At 49.0% G+C, this 17697-nt stretch overlaps 1 protein-coding gene across 5 annotated transcripts in view; it reads right to left on the minus strand.

Annotated features, from left to right (window-relative positions):
• RIMBP2 (RIMS binding protein 2) overlaps positions 1 to 8788 on the minus strand; it is a 328067-nt gene extending 319279 nt beyond the window's left edge. For all 5 annotated transcript variants that reach the window (XM_015109708.3, XM_015109709.3, XM_015109703.3 and 2 more), the window contains exon 1: positions 8395 to 8788. The gene's annotated coding sequence lies outside the window, so the exon portion shown is untranslated. The remainder of the gene's footprint in view (positions 1 to 8394) is intronic.
• Positions 8789 to 17697: the final 8909 nt, after the last annotated feature.

Genomic DNA, 17697 nt, shown 5'->3' on the forward strand with positions numbered 1-17697 from the left:
GAGGATCACTTGAGTCCAGGAGTTTGAGACCAGCCTGGGCAACATAGCGAGACCCTGTCTCTACAAAATATAAAAAATTAGCCAGGCATGGTGACACGCACCTGCAGTCCCAGCTACTCAGGAGGCTGAGGTGGGAAGATCACCTGAGCCTGTAGGTCGAAGCTTCAGTGAGCCAGGATTATGTCACTGCACTCCAGCCTGGGTGAGACCCTGTCTCCAAAAAACAAATAAATGAAATAAAGCTGCTTTAAAAACACCATTATACCTGCGCCCCAACTCATTGCATCTTCTCTAAGAGGCTCGTGTGGGTCCTGGACACAGGTGTGTTTCAGAGCTCCCTGGGATTGCATCTGGCCCAGGACGGGCTCCACCCCAGCTTCTCTGGGATCTCGCAGGCCGTGCAGTGCTGCAGTCCCAGCCCAGCTTCGTGGTGAGGCAGATCGGGTTTGAAACTGGGCCCATCCCTCCCCAGCTGTGTGATCTTCAGAGAGCCCCTCCATCTCTCAAAGACAATTGTCTCCTCTGTAAAAATGGGTCTACAAGAGCAACAGGGCCTGCCGCAGAAGGGCTGTGTCACACATGTAAGCGAGGAAGGCACCCAGCACGTGCCAGCATCAGCAGTCCGATGCATTGCTGCACTTGAGCTGGAAAAGCTATTGACACAAGTTCCCATCTTTAATTCTCACAATCCAGAAGCCACAATGTGGGAGGCAGTCGCCAGGGCCGGTGGGCTTGGGGACGAGCGGGAGGGAAGCTGGGGAACTGTCTGGACAGAGGCACTGGCCGTCCCGGGGCCCCACCTGCCATTAGCTGCATCCACCCTTCCTTCAGAGACACGTATTGAGCCCCAGCCGGGTCTCAGCCGCTCTCTGGACACCGGGAACTCAGCCACAGGCTGAAGACACAGAACCCACACCACAGCGGGGCTGGGGCAGGTCTCTGGGCGTGATGCCCAACAGCAGAGCTCGGGCACCCGCGGCCCGCAGGGCAGCTCCAGGCTAAGGAGCCAACACATAGCTCGAGCCCTCGGCCCCTGAACAAGGAGCCCTTTACAGACCTGGAGCTGAGTCGAGCCATCGTTTCCCAAGATTCTGGGGCTCCCCTCCCAGGGACAGGGAAGGAAGAGTCAGAAACGAGGCAGCCTGTCGCCCCCGTCCCCGTATCTCTGTCTAAGGAGGTGCAGGGCAGTGTGATGGGGGCGTTTCTGGTCTTGGAAACCACGTCGGTAATAAGCATGAAGAATGCCTTGAGGAAAAGCCCCTTCCCACCCAAACCAGCGGCCGGTTCCTGACACTCCCATCGCAGGCACACACTGGGTGTGGCACCAGGAGTGTGTAATCCGAGGGACACACACCAACGCACCCCAGGCCCCCTCAGGAGGCCCCTACTGCCAAAATGGCCAAATGGGCTTTCTTTTTGGTAGCACTGGGCAGAAGGGAGGCAGGGGAGGGAAGGCGGGAAGAGGCACAGGAGGGGCAGGGGAAGCCTTCCAGCCAAAGGGACACCGTGACCAACTCCGCATGAATGGAAATGACAGAGTACACCACCGGCCCCATGGTTTCCGGGTATCCCTGGGACCTCACAGGCGGACACTGAGGGTCTCCAGGAGAGGGGTTGGCTCTGCAGCCCCTGTGATCCCAGCCGCTCCAAAAACACCCAAGGAGCTCTTTCTGCACACGCCTGTGAGAATCAAAGCCACCGAGCAACTCACAGATCCACTCCTCCCTCCGCCGTCGGGGTCTGAACCCCTCTCCCAGGTGTCTGCACCTCTGGCTGCTTCTCAGGGTCCTGTCCCAGCTTCAACGCCACCTCCTCTTGAAGCCCTCCCAGGCACGGCCTCTAACATCAGCCGCTGGAACCCTCTGCGGGGCACCCCATCAGGTTGGCTGTCTCTGGTGTAGTGATTATTCATTCACTTGCCCATTGTCTTACACACGCACACACATACACACACACGTGCGCGCGCACACACACACACGAGCATCCTATCCCCATGAGGGCAGCACCCTCCTCTAGCTTGCTCACTGCTCACCTAAAATGGGAGTCGGTATTTAGCAGGTGCTTCAAGGTTTGCTGAATGAATAGGTCATGCCCCACCTTCTTGGGGCCCACACAGATAAAGAAGTGGCAGGCGCTGTACCTCCCCCGCCCCAGGCTCAGCACCAACAGGAAGGACCTGTCCACGCGGCCAGGCCAAGGAGAGAGCCCCCCATCTCCCACACTGGGGCTTTCCAGCAAGTGCTTATTCAGCCTCTACTAACAACAGACCACAAAACACCAACAAATGAGACTATCCCAGAAGGACGTCTTCAGGCCTCCCTGCTCTACCTGCTCCTCCACAAGCCCCACTGCTCCTAATCCTCACAGACCCCACACTTCACACGTATGTCCCCACGGAGCCCCGATCGCCACCTCCCTTTCTTGTGTAGGTGAGCATTAAGAAGAGGCTATCTGACCAGGCACAGTGGCTCGTGCCTGTAATCCCAGCATTTTGGGAGGCCAAGGCGGGCAAATCGCCTGAGGTCAGAAGTTCGAGACCAGCCTGGTCAACATGGCGAAACCCCATCTCTATTAAAAATACAAAAATTAGCCAGGCGTGGTGGCCCATGCCTGTAATCCTAGCTACTTGGGAGGCTGAGGCAGGAGAATCGCTTGAGCCCAGGAAGCAGAGGCTGCAGTGAGCCGAGATCATGCCACTGCATTCCAGCCTGGGTGATAGAGACTCTGTCTCAAAAGAAAGAAAAAAGAAGCTATCCGGCCTGGCGCAGTGGCTCAAGCCTGTAATCCTAGCACTTTGGGAGGCCGAGACGGGCAGATCGCAAGGTCAGGAGATGGAGACCATCCTGGCTAACCCGGTGAAACCCCATCTCTAAAAATACAAAAAAAAAATACAAAAATTTTTTATTTTTTATTTATTTTTATTTATTATTTATTTTTGTAAAAAATACAAAAAAAAAACTAGCCGGGCGAGGTGGCGGGTGCCTGTAGTCCCAGCTACTCAGGAGGCTGAGGCAGGAGAATGGCGTAAACCCAGGAGGCGGAGCTTGCAGTGAGCCGAGATCCGGCCACTGCACTCCAGCCTGGGCGACAGAGCGAGACTCCGTCTCAAAAAAAAAAAAAAAAGAAGAAGCAGCTATCCAGCCTCTCACAAATCCAGGGAAGCCCCAACTTCCTCCATTTTCTGAGGCTCTTGGTCCAGGTAAAAATTAAGACATGTCTATTATCCTTTTCATGTTTTGCTGGATTCCATTTTCTAATTTACTAATATTTGACTTAGAATGTGGTTTCCGTGACCATGAGGGTTTGGCCAGTATATGTTCTTCCTTTTGATGTCCTCACTAGGGTTTTGTATCAAGATTATTCTGGGCTTTTAAAACGAGTGTGCTGTTTTTTTGTTTTCTTTTTTCTCCATTTTTTGAAGATGCTATTTGGAGAAATTTACTCAGGACGCCATTTGGACTTAAAGTTTATATTGTGTGAAGGTTTATCATTACAGATACATTTGCCTCTCATACTTATGAAAATAACCACAAAAAAGTTAAAATAGATTTAGATTAAGTGTTACTTTTCAGGGACCCACCTCATAAATTAATACTTTTAACCCCACAAGCCCTAGTACAGTATGACTGGCTTGTTCAAAGATAAATGCAGTCACGCCTTGCTTAATGACAGGGATACGTTCGGAGAAATGCCTCATCAGGTGATTTTGTCACTGAGCGCACCTCTTACGCAGTGTGCCTGCACACACACCCGGGCGGACAGCCTCCTCCATGCCCTGGCTCGATGGGTAAGCCCATTGCTCCTGGTTTCACAGCTATGCAGCCCATGATGGTACTGAGTACTCACTGCCGCACAATGGTGAGTACTTGTGCATCTCATCATAGAAGAGAGGCAGCAGAAGTAAGATCTAAAAGCTAAAGCATGGTGCACCTGCATAGGGCACTTAGCATGAATGGAACTTGTGGGACTGGAAGTGGCTCTGGGTGGGTGGGTGGGTGAGTGAATGAGGAGCAGATGTGAGGGCCCAGGCATTCCCGTACATGTCTGTAGACCCTATAAAGGCTGCACACTTAGACTATGCTAAATTTATACAAAACTATTATTCTTTCTTCCATAACTACCCTCAGCTTACTTCATTGCCTTATACATTTCTTAATTTTTTACCTGTTGGACTCTTTTGTAATAATACTTCACTTAAAACACACAGTGTAGAGCTATACAAAAATAGTTTCTTTCTTTATAGCCTCATCTATTCACTTTTCCCTATTTGATTCTGTTTGTTTGTTTGCTTTTTAAACTTTGTTGTTAAAAGCTAAGACACAAAAACACACATTCGCCTGGGCCTCCCCGGGGCCAGCATCATCACATCACCGCCTTCCACCCGCACGTTCCTGTCCCGCTGGGAGGTTTCCAGCGGAATAATGCACGGGGTGCGGTCGCCTCCCACGATGGCCGTGCCTGCTTCCGGATCCCTCCCGAAGGACCTGCTGAAGGCTGTTTCACAGCTCACTTTTGTTTAGTAAGTAGAAAAAATACATTCTAAAATCATGATAAAAGTTACAGTAAATCCATAAGCCAGTATCACAGTCATTTCTTATCATCAAATATCATGTCTGTGCATGACCGTATGTGCTGGACGTTCACGCGCCAGGCAGTACAGTGGGTTCACCCGCACCATCGTCACTCAACACGTGTGAGTAAAGCTTCAAGCTGAGCTGCTGCGACAGCCACACCGGGATAGAGGTCTTTCAGGTCTGTTCTAATCGCACACGGCCACCACAGTATGCGTGGTCTTCCTTGACTGAAATGCCATCATGCAGGGCGTGACCTGGGAGATTTTCTTCAAGGAAAGATGGATCCACACAGGAGCATGGCCCAGTGGTGGACACAAGGAGGGGAGGGTCAGAAAGAGAGACTGAGAGAGGGAGAGGAGGAGCAAGGGAGGGAGGGAGGGAAGGAGAGAGACAGAGAGAAAGGGAAAGAAAAAACAAAGAGGGAGAGAAAAGGAGAGAAAGGGAAGAAAGGATAGAGACTGAAAGAAAAGAACAAAAGAGTGAGAGAAGGAAGGAAGGAAGGAAGGAAGGAAGGAAGGAAGGAAGGAAGGAAGGAAGGAAGGAAGGAAGGAAGGAAGGAAGGAAGGGAAGGAGGGAGGGAGGGAGGGAAGAAGGGAGGGAGGGAGGGAAGGAGGGAAGGAGGAGGGAGGGAGGACTGAGGAGTATGGTTCAGCGAAACCTTTGCACCCAAGGTTGGTGGCACCAGCATCACCAACAAGAGACACAGGTGCCCTCAGCTGGTTGCAGGCCTCCTCCCACCCCACAGGTGATCAGTCAGCTTTTCAAATAGGTGAAAGTCAAAAGAGAAACTGAGGAACTAAGCCATGCACTACCACTATCTACAAGGGATGAGGCGAGTGAAGAACAGAGTTTTCTGGAATCAGCAGCTCTGGTTGATCAACAACAGACCAGCACAGCCGACCCGGTTCTCCCCCAGGTTCCCAGCACCACACAGATTCCAAATCTTCGGGCAGACGTGGGAAACACGGAAGCATTCAGCCGTTGAGTATCCGCCCACCTGGAACAGATGCTCATTGCCATGCCCTAAGGAGACTCCTGGACACAAATGAAACTCCCAGGCAGGCGAGGCCCTCTGGTCCCTGAGGTTTAGCGCTTGCGGGTCTAGACCAACCTATGAGGCGCACTCGGCTTCAGGTATGACCTCAGCCAAAGGCCAGCAGAGAGCTGAGGGCATGTCCCAGAGATGCGTAAAGCACCCCCCATGTATGACCTCAGCCAAAGGCCAGCAGAGAGCTGAGGGCATGTCCCAGAGATGCGTAAAGCACCCCCCATGTATGACCTCAGCCAAAGGCCAGCAGAGAGCTGAGGGCATGTCCCAGGGATGCGTAAAGCACCCCCCATGTATGACCTCAGCCAAAGGCCAGCAGAGAGCTGAGGGCATGTCCCAGAGATGCGTAAAGCACCCCCCATGTATGACCTCAGCCAAAGGCCAGCAGAGAGCTGAGGGCATGTCCTAGAGATGCGTAAAGCACCCCCTGGTCACACTGTATTCAAGGATTCTCAAAGCGGGGTCCCTGGATGCCTCCACCTCCCCTGGGACTGCGTGGGAATGCAGATTCCCGGCCCCTCCCCAGACCTGCTGGATCAGAGGATCTGAGACTTGTAGCCCCTTAACCTACCTGCCAGGATGCCAGCGCTCACCAACGTGTGAGAATCACTGCTCCAATTAAAACTTCAACCGGACTCCAAAAATACAAATGTGGCAGGGGGTGGATTTGAAATGGAAAGCGAAGCAAGCTCGGGAAAGAGCCAGATCCTGCCTCTCCTCCCACCCCCTGAGTACACGCTGGTCTCTTCCAGGCACCAACAGCGCAAGGGACCAAAGAGATGAAACTGAAAGCCACAGTGTAGGGCCCACCTTGTCTTTTCATCTTCAATAGGAGCTCTCAGTCCGGCTGCACCTGGGAAGCTTCCGCACCACACACGCCCACCCCCGGACTCTGCAGGCTTGGGTTTCTCTGCCGGGCTTGCAGCATGGGGGAGGCCAGCTGCTATGCCCCGGGGAGGGCTGCGTGGCGCCTGCCTCCTGAGTGGGGAGCGGCCCCCACAGCGCCAGCATCTTCCTGTCTCCCGGGCACGTGGGCAGTGCCACCCTCTCCCTGACCCAGATTGCCATCCTCTCAGAAGGGGTATAGGGGAATAGCGGCCGCCAGCGCCTTCCCTGAAATAACCTGCAAGGGCTCCACTCTGGGCCCCAGGCAGCTGCCATATGGCCATGGCACAGCCCTCGACCCCAGTCACGCCCCACCACCCCCCACTGCAGAAGGGGTGCCCGCCTGCCTTCCCCTCACCACGCCCCCCCGAGGAACCTCCGGAGCCGGTCAGACCTTGCCCATCCCACTGGGAGCTTGGGATCATGTCTCACACCACAAGCCAAGACCCCACAGCCCAGCGGGGGCTGAGTCTGAAGCTAATTCCGGGACAGCCCAGCAAGGCTGGGAGGGAGCCAGGGAGGGGCCATGTGCGTGGGGGAGGTGGTGATTTTTACAGCCTTCCCCCACTGTTCCCTGTAGACACCGGGCGAGTGAGCCTGCACACCAGCTCCCTCCCCTGCCCGCTCCTGCTCGGAGCCCGGAGCCCGACAAGGCTGCCAGCAGCCCGGCCTGCCACAGGGCCCGGGAGCCCAGACACCTCCTCTTCCCACCCATCTTCCATTTCAGAGGGAGCCGCTCTCTCTCCTCTCAGGCCTGCTCCATCTGTGACATTTCTCCCTCCCTGGATGAAGTGGGGCTTTCGCCCTCGTGAGCACAGTCTCCTTCAGGGCTCCTCCGTGAGAGAAATATGGGGCTGGACAGGGCCCCCTTCCCTCCCTCCTCGCTCACCCTAAGAACCTGCAGGGACCCAGCGGCCACGCAGGCATGGAGCCAGCACCCCTGCCTCCCCTGGGGCCAGTGACCAGGCCGGGAGGTGAAGCAGTCCTCCCTCCCTCCCTCCTCCCTCCAGCCAGCCCTGACCCCGACCCCAGCCAGCCCTGACCCCAACCCCAGCGTGCACTCCCCGGGCACAGGAGGGAGGCTCCTTCCACCGAGGCCTCTGCTGACAGATGTCCGGGCCCCCACCTGGACCCACCCAGACCTAAGCTCCTGGGCAGGTGGTCCCGGACACCCTGCCTTTCTCAGTGAAATACGGTTTCCACTGGGAGAGTCTGCCCCCAGCCAGCAGCCCGCGCACACTGGTCACACAGACGCACGCATGCACGCACACACTTTGCCAGGGAACATCTGTTTTGACAAACACATTATTCGAGTCAGTCCATGGGACGTGAATTGACAGATTCCTGGGTGCAGGCTGCTGGCTTTGTGCATTTGCACCTGAGCCGAGCTGGGGACTCTGATGTGTTTGTCCCACGGCCCCTTCCCCACTCCACCCCACCCGCAAGAAGACAAGTCCAGGCCCTGAGCCGCTGCTGTCTGAGACGCCCGGGGCACACTCCCCAGGCGAGCGGGACTGTGTCCATCGGGTGCCAAACTTTGCCTGGAGGGGCTTTTCTGAAAAGCCTGAGGTGGGGGGATGACAGAGCCACAGCACCCCTGCAGCTGACACCCGGCACCCAGGAAGAAGTCGGTCAGCCCTTCCCTTCCGAGACGATCCTGAATTCCAGGCAGCACCAAGATGCCAGCAGGGCGAGCCGCTGCTCCCCGCACCCAGCGTCCCCGGACCCCACGCTGAAGGGCATTCTCCATCCACTGCAAAATAAACTTTGTCTGGGCAAAGAGTTTCCGGCTAACCCCCTGTGATCATCGCCGCTGCAGCTCAGGTGCAGAAAGGCGAGGGGAGACGGCAAGCTATTTTTAGGAGAAAAAAATAAATCTCAGCCTACCTTTAGAAGCGAGCTGTGCCAAGGCTCCCGAGGTTCACCCGGAGACAACTGCAGTGTACTGTGTCAGATTACAAACTGGGGGCGAGAGGGAGAGAGGGAGGAGGGGGAGAGGGAGAGAGGGAGAGAGGGAGGAGGGAGGAGGGGGAGAGGGAGAGAGGGATGGAGAGAGCAGCAGAGGGAGAGACAGGGAGCGAGAGGCAGGCAGAGGCGGTGCCCAGTCAACATTGCAGGGCATTGGTGTGTCTGCACTGCTTGCATTCAGGTAGACATGATTCATTAGTTTTCTGCAGGCAGGCAAGCAGGTCGAGAGGGAGGGAGAGACAGCGAGAGCCAGAGAGAGAGAGACAGAGAGGATCATCCGCCATGCAGCAGTAACCAGAGCCTATGAAACGTCAGTGTTTGAACGCACGCACACACACATGCACACAAATACACATGCACACACACGTGCACACACACACACACCAAGATGGCTATACCCCTCACTGCCAGTTTCTCTTTCACAGAGCTGTGGTGAAAAGCTCGGACAGAGACGGAGGCAAACAGCTCTCAGCCACACAGGGCTTGGGGTTGGTGCTTTTCCCTCCGTCCCTGGGAAAACAGCACAAGATCTTCCCTGCAGGACGCCGGGGGACTCCTGCAATCGACAGGCAACCAATCAGCACATCAAGGTGAAAGCTGCCCTGGGCTCTACTCCAGGAAGCTCGGAAACTCAAGCGCCCTCAGAATTAAGTGATGAAGAGGAGCGACTGAAGCTGCCTGGGTCTTTGCTCTCCTGTCTGGCTCCCCTCCCCACCGCAAGCCTCCAGTGGCCCCGAGGGTTCCCCCTTCCCACAGAACTTCAGGTGGTGGCACAGATACACCCACTACCTAGCAACCAGGTGGTGCAGGAGGGAAAAAACCCTGGGAAACATGCACGGACTTCACACACGTGCTTCCTCCCCTGGGTGAAAATCCCATGCTTGTTTTTGAAAGGTGCGAAATCAGGTAGCTCATGCAAAGGAAAACCCCTTTGGTAATTTGGGCTCCACATACCCTAACTGAGGCTCTGAGGGCTCCTACTAATGATGGCCCTGTGCAGGGACAAGACTCCAGTGTAGGACACAAGAAGTCCAAGGAAGGGCTCACCACCAGTCCTTTGTACAAAAAGGAAGGACTTCTCCTGAGGTGCTTTCTGCTGCTTCTCCAATTAGACTCACTTTACAAGTTTTTAAAAAATGGGCTCCTTAGTAAAGCCAATGCATCCTCCCATCACCGTGGTTTTTGCTTGTGATCTTAAAGGAACTGCAATGGTCTCAAACCTAGACAGCCAGAGGAAGCCTCTTCCCGAGACAACTTTTTCAACACTGTGACAGACGGGTCCAGCGAGTTTTCCCAATCAGGATCCATTTTGGCCTCCCGGATAGGCTTTTCAATTATATGCCTCTGAATTTGCCTGCAAGACTGGAGGCTGCCTTCAAGCCCTGTGTAGAGTAGCCCCAGCCTCTATGCATGGAACAAAGAGATACGCGCCGTATCCAGGAGTAGGTGGCAAACCACAGATGATTCCTTTTCACCCTGGAGCAGAGTTATCAGGTCACAGAAACTGCAAGACTGCAGAAAATCACGGAAGGAACTGGTTACCAGATACTTGTACACACATGTTCACAGCTGCGCTGCTCTCAACAGGCAAAGGGTGGAAATGATGCAAGTGCCCATCAACGGATGAATGGGGTAACAAAATGTGGCATATCCATACAATGGAATATTATTCAGCCAGGAAAAGGGAATGAAGTACTGATTCATGCTATCACATGGCTGGACCTTGACAGCACCATGCCGGGGAAAGAAGCCAGACACAAAGCCCATCTATCGTATGAGCCCATTTCTATGAAATACCCCAAATAGGCAAATTCATAGAGACAGAAAGGAGACTGGTGCTTGCTGAGGGCTAGGAGGAGAGGAGATGAGGAGTGACTCCTTAGTGGAGTGGGGTTTCCTTTGGGGTGGTGAGAACGCTTTGGAACAAGAGAGAGGTGGCAGTTGCACAAGACGATGAATGTATTAAATGCCGCTGAGTTGTTCGCTTTAAAATGGTTAATTTTATGTGATGTGAACTTTATCTCCATAAAAACATATGACAAGACCGTACAAAGCACCTGTGCATTGGACCCCACTGACCCAGTCTGCGCCTTCCTGACTCCATCTGTGTGGCCTGGAGCAGGTCAGTCTTTTCCCATATCTGTAAAACGATCGTGTCTGCTTATCACCTAATGTCTACTTCACGGGCTCCTCTGGGGGACGAATGAAACATTTGACAGAAGGAAATAAAGCCCTTAGAAAGGACTCACTCTTTTAAAAGGTCATTCGGTGGCATGAAAATGACTCTCCACCTCTATTTTCTCAGCAGAGAGGAAATTAATTTTTAAGGAATGCCATGGATCATATAGGCCGAAAAGCCAAGGTTCTAAAACAAACAAGCTGCAAAAAATGTTTCCATTCAGAGATGCTGGGCCCCAAACAGGGTCATTGCTGACTGCGCCAGCCCCGCCGAGTCTGTCATGGCTGCACTGTCGTCCGCGGCATCTCACGTGTGTGGGGCTGCAGGTCATGGGTCTCGGCATGAGGAGCCCACTGTGTCGACCGGACAACTTGAGACCAAAGAGTTGACTGTAGCTGCCAAGAGACACGTGGTCAAATCAGAAACAGAATGCAGGGCCAGGCGCAGTGGCTCATGCCTGTAGTCCCAGCACTTTGGGAGGCCAGAGTGGGAGGATCACTTGAGCCTAGGAGTTCTAGACCAGCCTGGGCAACATAGCGAGACCCCATCTTTAAAAAAAATTACAAAACTTAGCTGGGCATGGCAGTGCATGCCTGTGGTCCCAGCTACTCAGGAGGCTGAGGTGGGAGGATCGCTCGAGCCCAGGGGGGTCAAAGCTGCAATGAGCTGTGACTGCTCCACTGCACCCCAGCCTGGGGGACAGAGTGAGACCCTGCCTCAAAAAAAAAAAAAGAAAAGAAAAGAAAAAAGGAAAGAAAAGAAAAATAATGCAGGATTCCGTTTCTTGGTGTCATGTTCTAACTTCCCAAAAATTAGATAAATTCTGTGCCTAAAATACTGAAAAAATGTAACAAAACAGAGACTTTCATAGGTGTGCTCTTAGGTAGCTAACAATCCAGATGAAGCCATTCTGTGCCTGTGAAGAATGAGGACATGTTCAACCCAGCAGGAAGGAGCTGGCCGGTTCTGAAAAGTGAGCTGCCGTGGTGGGGACCAGTTTCGGTGACGGAATCAGAAGTGCTGACCTCCTCCAGCGCCTGGTACAGGCAACCTGCTAGCTCCGGGCCGGACACAGGCCACACAAAGGCGTTGTTACTCACCGGCTCTGTGAGGCTGTTAGACTCCTGTGAATAAGGCACCATTTGTTTTATCTGGTCCTGGATGGAACGAGTGTTTGCCAGATGTCAGGAAGTGTCAGGTGCAAAGCTGCGTAACCGCCATTCACAGAGTTTTCCAGCGCTTCGTACGGAGACAGCACAACTGGGCTGTTTCCACTTGGAACTGCTGTCTGAGAAAATGCCAGTCATTTTGTTTGCAACGTAGTTCTGAAGGCTCAGCATTAAAGTGGAATCTCCTGTCCCTGGACAGCTAATAATAGGTCTGTGCTGACACTGAACATCAGTGCCTCTGCGGGCCCGAGCTTTCACAAAGCACAGCAAGTTTTCTATGAGGCCAATTCCAAGGCCGGTGGCTAAGTGCAGCCCCCTAAATCCTTTCAAGTAGCCTTTTGAAGTTGGGTGTTCACCATAAGTGCACCACTCAGATAGGAACATCTCTCAGAAAAACCTGCCCTGTTTACAAGTAGTGGGGTAGTCAGAAAGGTCTAAAAACTAGGCAGTACTGGAGATGATATGATGATCTACTTGGAAATCCAGATGAACCAATCGCAGAAAAACTGTTACAAATAAGAATTGCATAGGAGAGGATAGAATAGGTCTGGCATGATGGCTCATGCCTGTAATCCCAACACTTTGGGAGGCTGAGGTGGGAAGACCACTTGAGCTCAGGAGTTTGAGACCAGCCTGGACAACATGGTAAAAGCCTGTCTCTACAAAAAATACAAAAACTTAAGACAGGTGTGATGGCTCATGTCTGTAGTCCCAGCTACTTGGGGGCTGAGGTGGAAGGATCACCTAAGCCCAGGAGGTGAAGGTCGCAGTGAGCCATGATCACACCACTGTACTCCAGCCTGGGTGACAGAGCAAGACTCTGTCTCAAAAAAAAAAAAAAAAAAAGAGAGAACTCTACATATATTCCATAACTGGATAGAATAGTATATTATTTTTGGTTCCCAGCAAATATATATTTGTATATTATTGCATATTATTTTGGAGGAACAAAACTAATATATAAAAATCAATAGCTTTCCTATATAAAAGCAATAATCAGGTAGAAAGTATAATGGAAGGGGAAAAAATTCCATTTATAATAGCATACAAAAAGAAAGGCATGCCTAGAAATGTGTAAGATATATATGAAGAAAACTGAAGAAAAAATAAAAGAAAAATTGAGCAAAAAGAAAAGCCAACCCCAATACAAAAAACTAGCTGGGCGTGGTGGCGGGCGCCTGTAGTCCCAGCTACTCGGGAGGCTGAGGCAGGAGAATGGTGTAAACCCGGGAGGCGGAGCTTGCAGTGAGCTGAGATCCGGCCACTGCACTCCAGCCTGGGCAACAGAGCGAGACTCCGTCTCAAAAAAAAAAAAAACAAACAGCCAACCCCACACTAGGAGAGGGTCCTTACATTTTACAAAATTCTCCTGAAATCAACCTTAACATTTAATATGATTACAAAGGCACAGATTTTTTCCAGATCTCTGGAAGCCGATTCTAAACTTAGTATGGAAATATAAGCACAAAAGTATAACCCAGACATTTTGTTGAAGGCAAGAAAAAGTAATGAAAGAAAACTAGTTTTACCAGACATTAAAAATGTATTATAAATATATAATTAAAATTGTTTTGTCCTGGTACATGAACAGACAGACCCATAGAACAAACTGGGTGGTCCATAAACAAATCCAATTACATATGAGAATTTAATATATGATAAAATAGTACTTATAATCAATAAGAAAATATAGAATATTCAATAAATAATGGTCAGAATACAGGATAATTAAGAGAAAGTTCTTACACATAAGTTAATTCCAGATCAAGCAAGTATTTAAACATATAAAAGAAAAATTAGATATTCTAGAAAAATTATGCCTTTTTTTCATTATTGTCAAATGAAGAAGGACTTTCTAAGAAAACCCAGGAACAAGAAAAGGAAATGCTGATTAAATTTGATTACATGGAAATGTAAACTTCTGCACAGTGGGAAAATGCCACAGATAAAACCAAAAGATTGGCTACAACTGAGATAACATATTTGCAACACATATTTCAGATTCAGTTGTGGGTCCAATTTTGTTGCGCCTGGATTTTATATAATGTGGGGAGCCCTAGTTAAGAAAAATAAAAAAATAAAACATAGAGAACACCAATACAAAATATACAAATGATCATTTATCGAGAATAAGGAAGTAAATCACAACAAATTCCAGATTTTAAAATGCTGACAAATTCCATAAATATCACAAAATCCAGAAAAATAGCATATATTTATTGTAATTAACTGCCTAAGACTCTACTATAATATTGTTTTTATTGATACATGATAAATGTACATAATTTAGGGGTACGTGTGCTAATTTGATGCATTCATGCAAATATAAAAATAAAATCAGGGTAATTGGGCGACCTATCACCTTATAATATTTGAGTAATATTTGTTTTTAACACTGTTTGACTGTGTAATCTTTGATTACTTCTCCAGATGACAATGATTTTATAATTTTGTTTTCTTGGAGAGAACAGAAAGAAAACTCTTTCTTCTAGCATGATGATCAAAATTGGCTTTTTAAAGTTATTATTGAAGGCTTAAATGTTTTTTTAGGCAGCTAGAGAGAAAGGGCAGGTCACCCACAAAGGGAACCCCATCAGGCTAACAGTGGACCTCTCAACTGAAGCTCTACAAGCCTGAAGAGATTGGGGGCCTATATTCAACATTCTTAAAGAAAAAAAAAAATCTTCAACCAAGATTTTCATGTCCAGCCAAACTAAGCTTCATAAGCAAAGGAGAAATAAGATCCTCTTCAGATCAGCAGATGTTGAGGGAATTTACCACCAGACCTGCCTTACAAGAGATCTTGAAAGGAGCACTAAATATAGAAAGGAAAGACCACTACCAGCTGAAACAAAAACACACTTAAACACACAGACAAGTGTTGCTATAAAGCAACCACACACAAGCCAGCATAATAAGTAGCTAACAACACAATGACAGGATTGAATCCACACATATGAATACTAACCTGGAATGTAAATGGGCTACATGCCCCACCTAAAAGGCACGGAATGGCAAGTTGTGTAAAAAAGCAAGACCCAGTGGTATGCTGTCTTCAGGGAACCTATCTCACACATAATGACACCCATAGGCTCAAAATAAAGGGATGGAGGAAAATCTACCAAGCAAATTGAAAACAGAAAAAAGCAATGGCTGTGATCCTAATTTCAGAAAAACCTACTTCAAACCAACAAAGATAAAAAAGGGCAACATTACATAATGGTAAAGTGTTTAATTCTACAAGAAGACTTGACTATCCTAAGTATATATGCACCCAACAAAGGAGCACCCAGATCCATAAAGCAAGTTCTTAGAGACCTACAAAGAGATATAGACTGCCATACAATAATAGTAGAAGACTTCAACACTCTACTGACAGTATTAGACAGACCATCAAGGCAGAAAACTAACAAAGATATTCAGGACCTGAACTCAACATTGGACCAAATGGATCTGATAGACCTCTAGAGAACTCTCCACCCCAAAACAACAGAATATACATTATTCTCATTGCCACATGGCATATATCAATGACATAATTGGACATGAAACAATCTTCAACAAATTCAAAAGAACTGAAGTCATACCAAACACACTCTCAAACCACATCACAATAAAAATAGAAGTCAAGACTAAAAAAATTGCTCAAAACCATGCAATTACATGGAAATCACTTTCGGATAAATAATAAAATCAGGGAAGAAATCAAGAAGTTACTTGAAACTAATGCAAACAAACATACAACATACCAGAATGTTGGGGACACAGCTAATGCAGTGTTAAGAGGGAAATTCATAGCACTAAAGTATTCATAACATCAAAAAGTTAGAAAAATCTCAAATTAACAACCTAACATCACAACAGAAAGAATTAGAGAAACAATAACAAATCAACCCCAAAGCTAGCAGAAGACAAGAAATAACAAAAATCAGAGCTGAAATGAAAGAAATCAAGACACAAAGAAAACCATTCAAAAGATCGACTAATCCAGCAGTTGGTTTTTTGAAAAAATAAGTAAGATAAATAGGACACTAACTAGACTAATAAAAAAGAAGAGAGAAGGTGCAAATAATACAATTATAAATGACAAAGGAAATATTACCACTGACCCCACAGAAATAAAAATAATCATCAGAAACTACTATGAACACCTCTATGCACACAAACTAGAAAACTGAAAAGAGATGGATAAATTCCTGGACACATACAACCTCCCAAGACTCAACCAGGAAGAAATGGATTCCCTGAACAGACAAATAATGAGCTCTGATTTATTAAATCAGTAATAAATAGCCAACCAACCAAAAAAAGCCCAGGATCTGATGGATTTACAGCCAAATTCTACTAGCTGTGCAAAGAAGAGCTGCTACTATTCCTACAGAGACTATTCCAAAATACTGAGCAGGAGGGACTCTTCCCCAACTCATTCTATGAGGACAGCATCATCATAATGCCAAAACCTGGCAGAAACAGAAACAAAAAAAAGAAAACTTTAGGCCAATATGCTTGATGAACATCAACGCAAAAATCCTCAACAAAATACTTGCAAACCAAATCCAGCAGCACATCAAAAAGCTAATCCACCATGATCAAGTAGGCTTCATCGCTGGGATGCAAGGTTGTTTCAACATACACAAATCAGTAAATATGATTCATCACATAAACAGAACTAGAAACAAAAACCATGTGATTATCTCAATAGACACAGAAAAGGCTTTCAATAAAATTCAACATTCATTCATGTTAAAAACTCTCAATAAACTAGGTATTGAAGGAACATACCTCAAAATAATAAGAGCCATCTATGACAAAGTCACAGCCAACATCAAACTGAATGGGCAAAATCTGGAAGCATTCTCCTCGAAAACCAGCACAAGACAAACCAGCACAAGGATACCCTCTCTCACTACTCCTATCCAACAAAGTACTGGAATTCTTAGCCAAAGCAATCAGGCAAGAGAAAGAAAGGAAGGGCATCCAAACAGGAAGAGAGGAAGTCAAATTATCTCTGATTGCAGATGACATAACTTTTTTGAGAGTGCACTCGCATTCACACTCACACACTCGCACTCACACTCATGCACTCGCACTTACTCGCAATCACATACTCACACTCACACACTTGCACTCACTCACACACTCACACTCACACACTCGCACTTCCATTCACACTCACACACACACTCGCACTCACACACACTCGTGCACACACACACTCACTTGCACTCACACTTGCACTCACACTCACACACTCGGACTCACACACTCGCACTCACACGCTCACACTTCACACTGACACACACTTGCACTCACACGCTCACACACTCACACTGGTACACTCGCAGTCACACACTCGCACTGACACACACTTGCACTTACACACTCGCACTGGCACTTGCACTCACATTCCCCCCGGAGACACCTTTCCCAGTAGCCAAAGCAGCTCCCGCTGAGCCTGTCTGAGCAACAGCTCCACGTCCCGGGGCTGCTCCCCAGCAGCTCTTTCTGTGCTAGAAAATCACAGTCCCACGTCCCGCCATACACTGCTGTGGCTGTGGGTGACTCCACTCTTGCTTCTTGTGTTTTTCAGTTTCCTATAACACATACATTAACTTTTTAAAAATAAAGGTTACTTTCAAAACCTAAGAAAAACAGAAACAGTCCTTCAGGGCACAGCAAGAAAGCCTGAACCACTGGGCCCAGCTACTTAGGCAACTTACCCCCGAGTTCAGGCAATGCTGACGGGGCGTGCGTCCCATCACACAGCGCACACCTGGTCTCCCTCTGCAGGTGGAACAGGCCTTCCTCCACCTCCAGCAGGGGTGTGTGTGACGGGGTAGGGAGGGGGAGGAGGAGGAGAAAGAGGAGCAGAAG

This window comes from Macaca mulatta, chromosome 11 (genome assembly GCF_049350105.2).
Source record: "Macaca mulatta isolate MMU2019108-1 chromosome 11, T2T-MMU8v2.0, whole genome shotgun sequence".
Lineage (NCBI taxonomy): Eukaryota > Metazoa > Chordata > Mammalia > Primates > Cercopithecidae > Macaca > Macaca mulatta.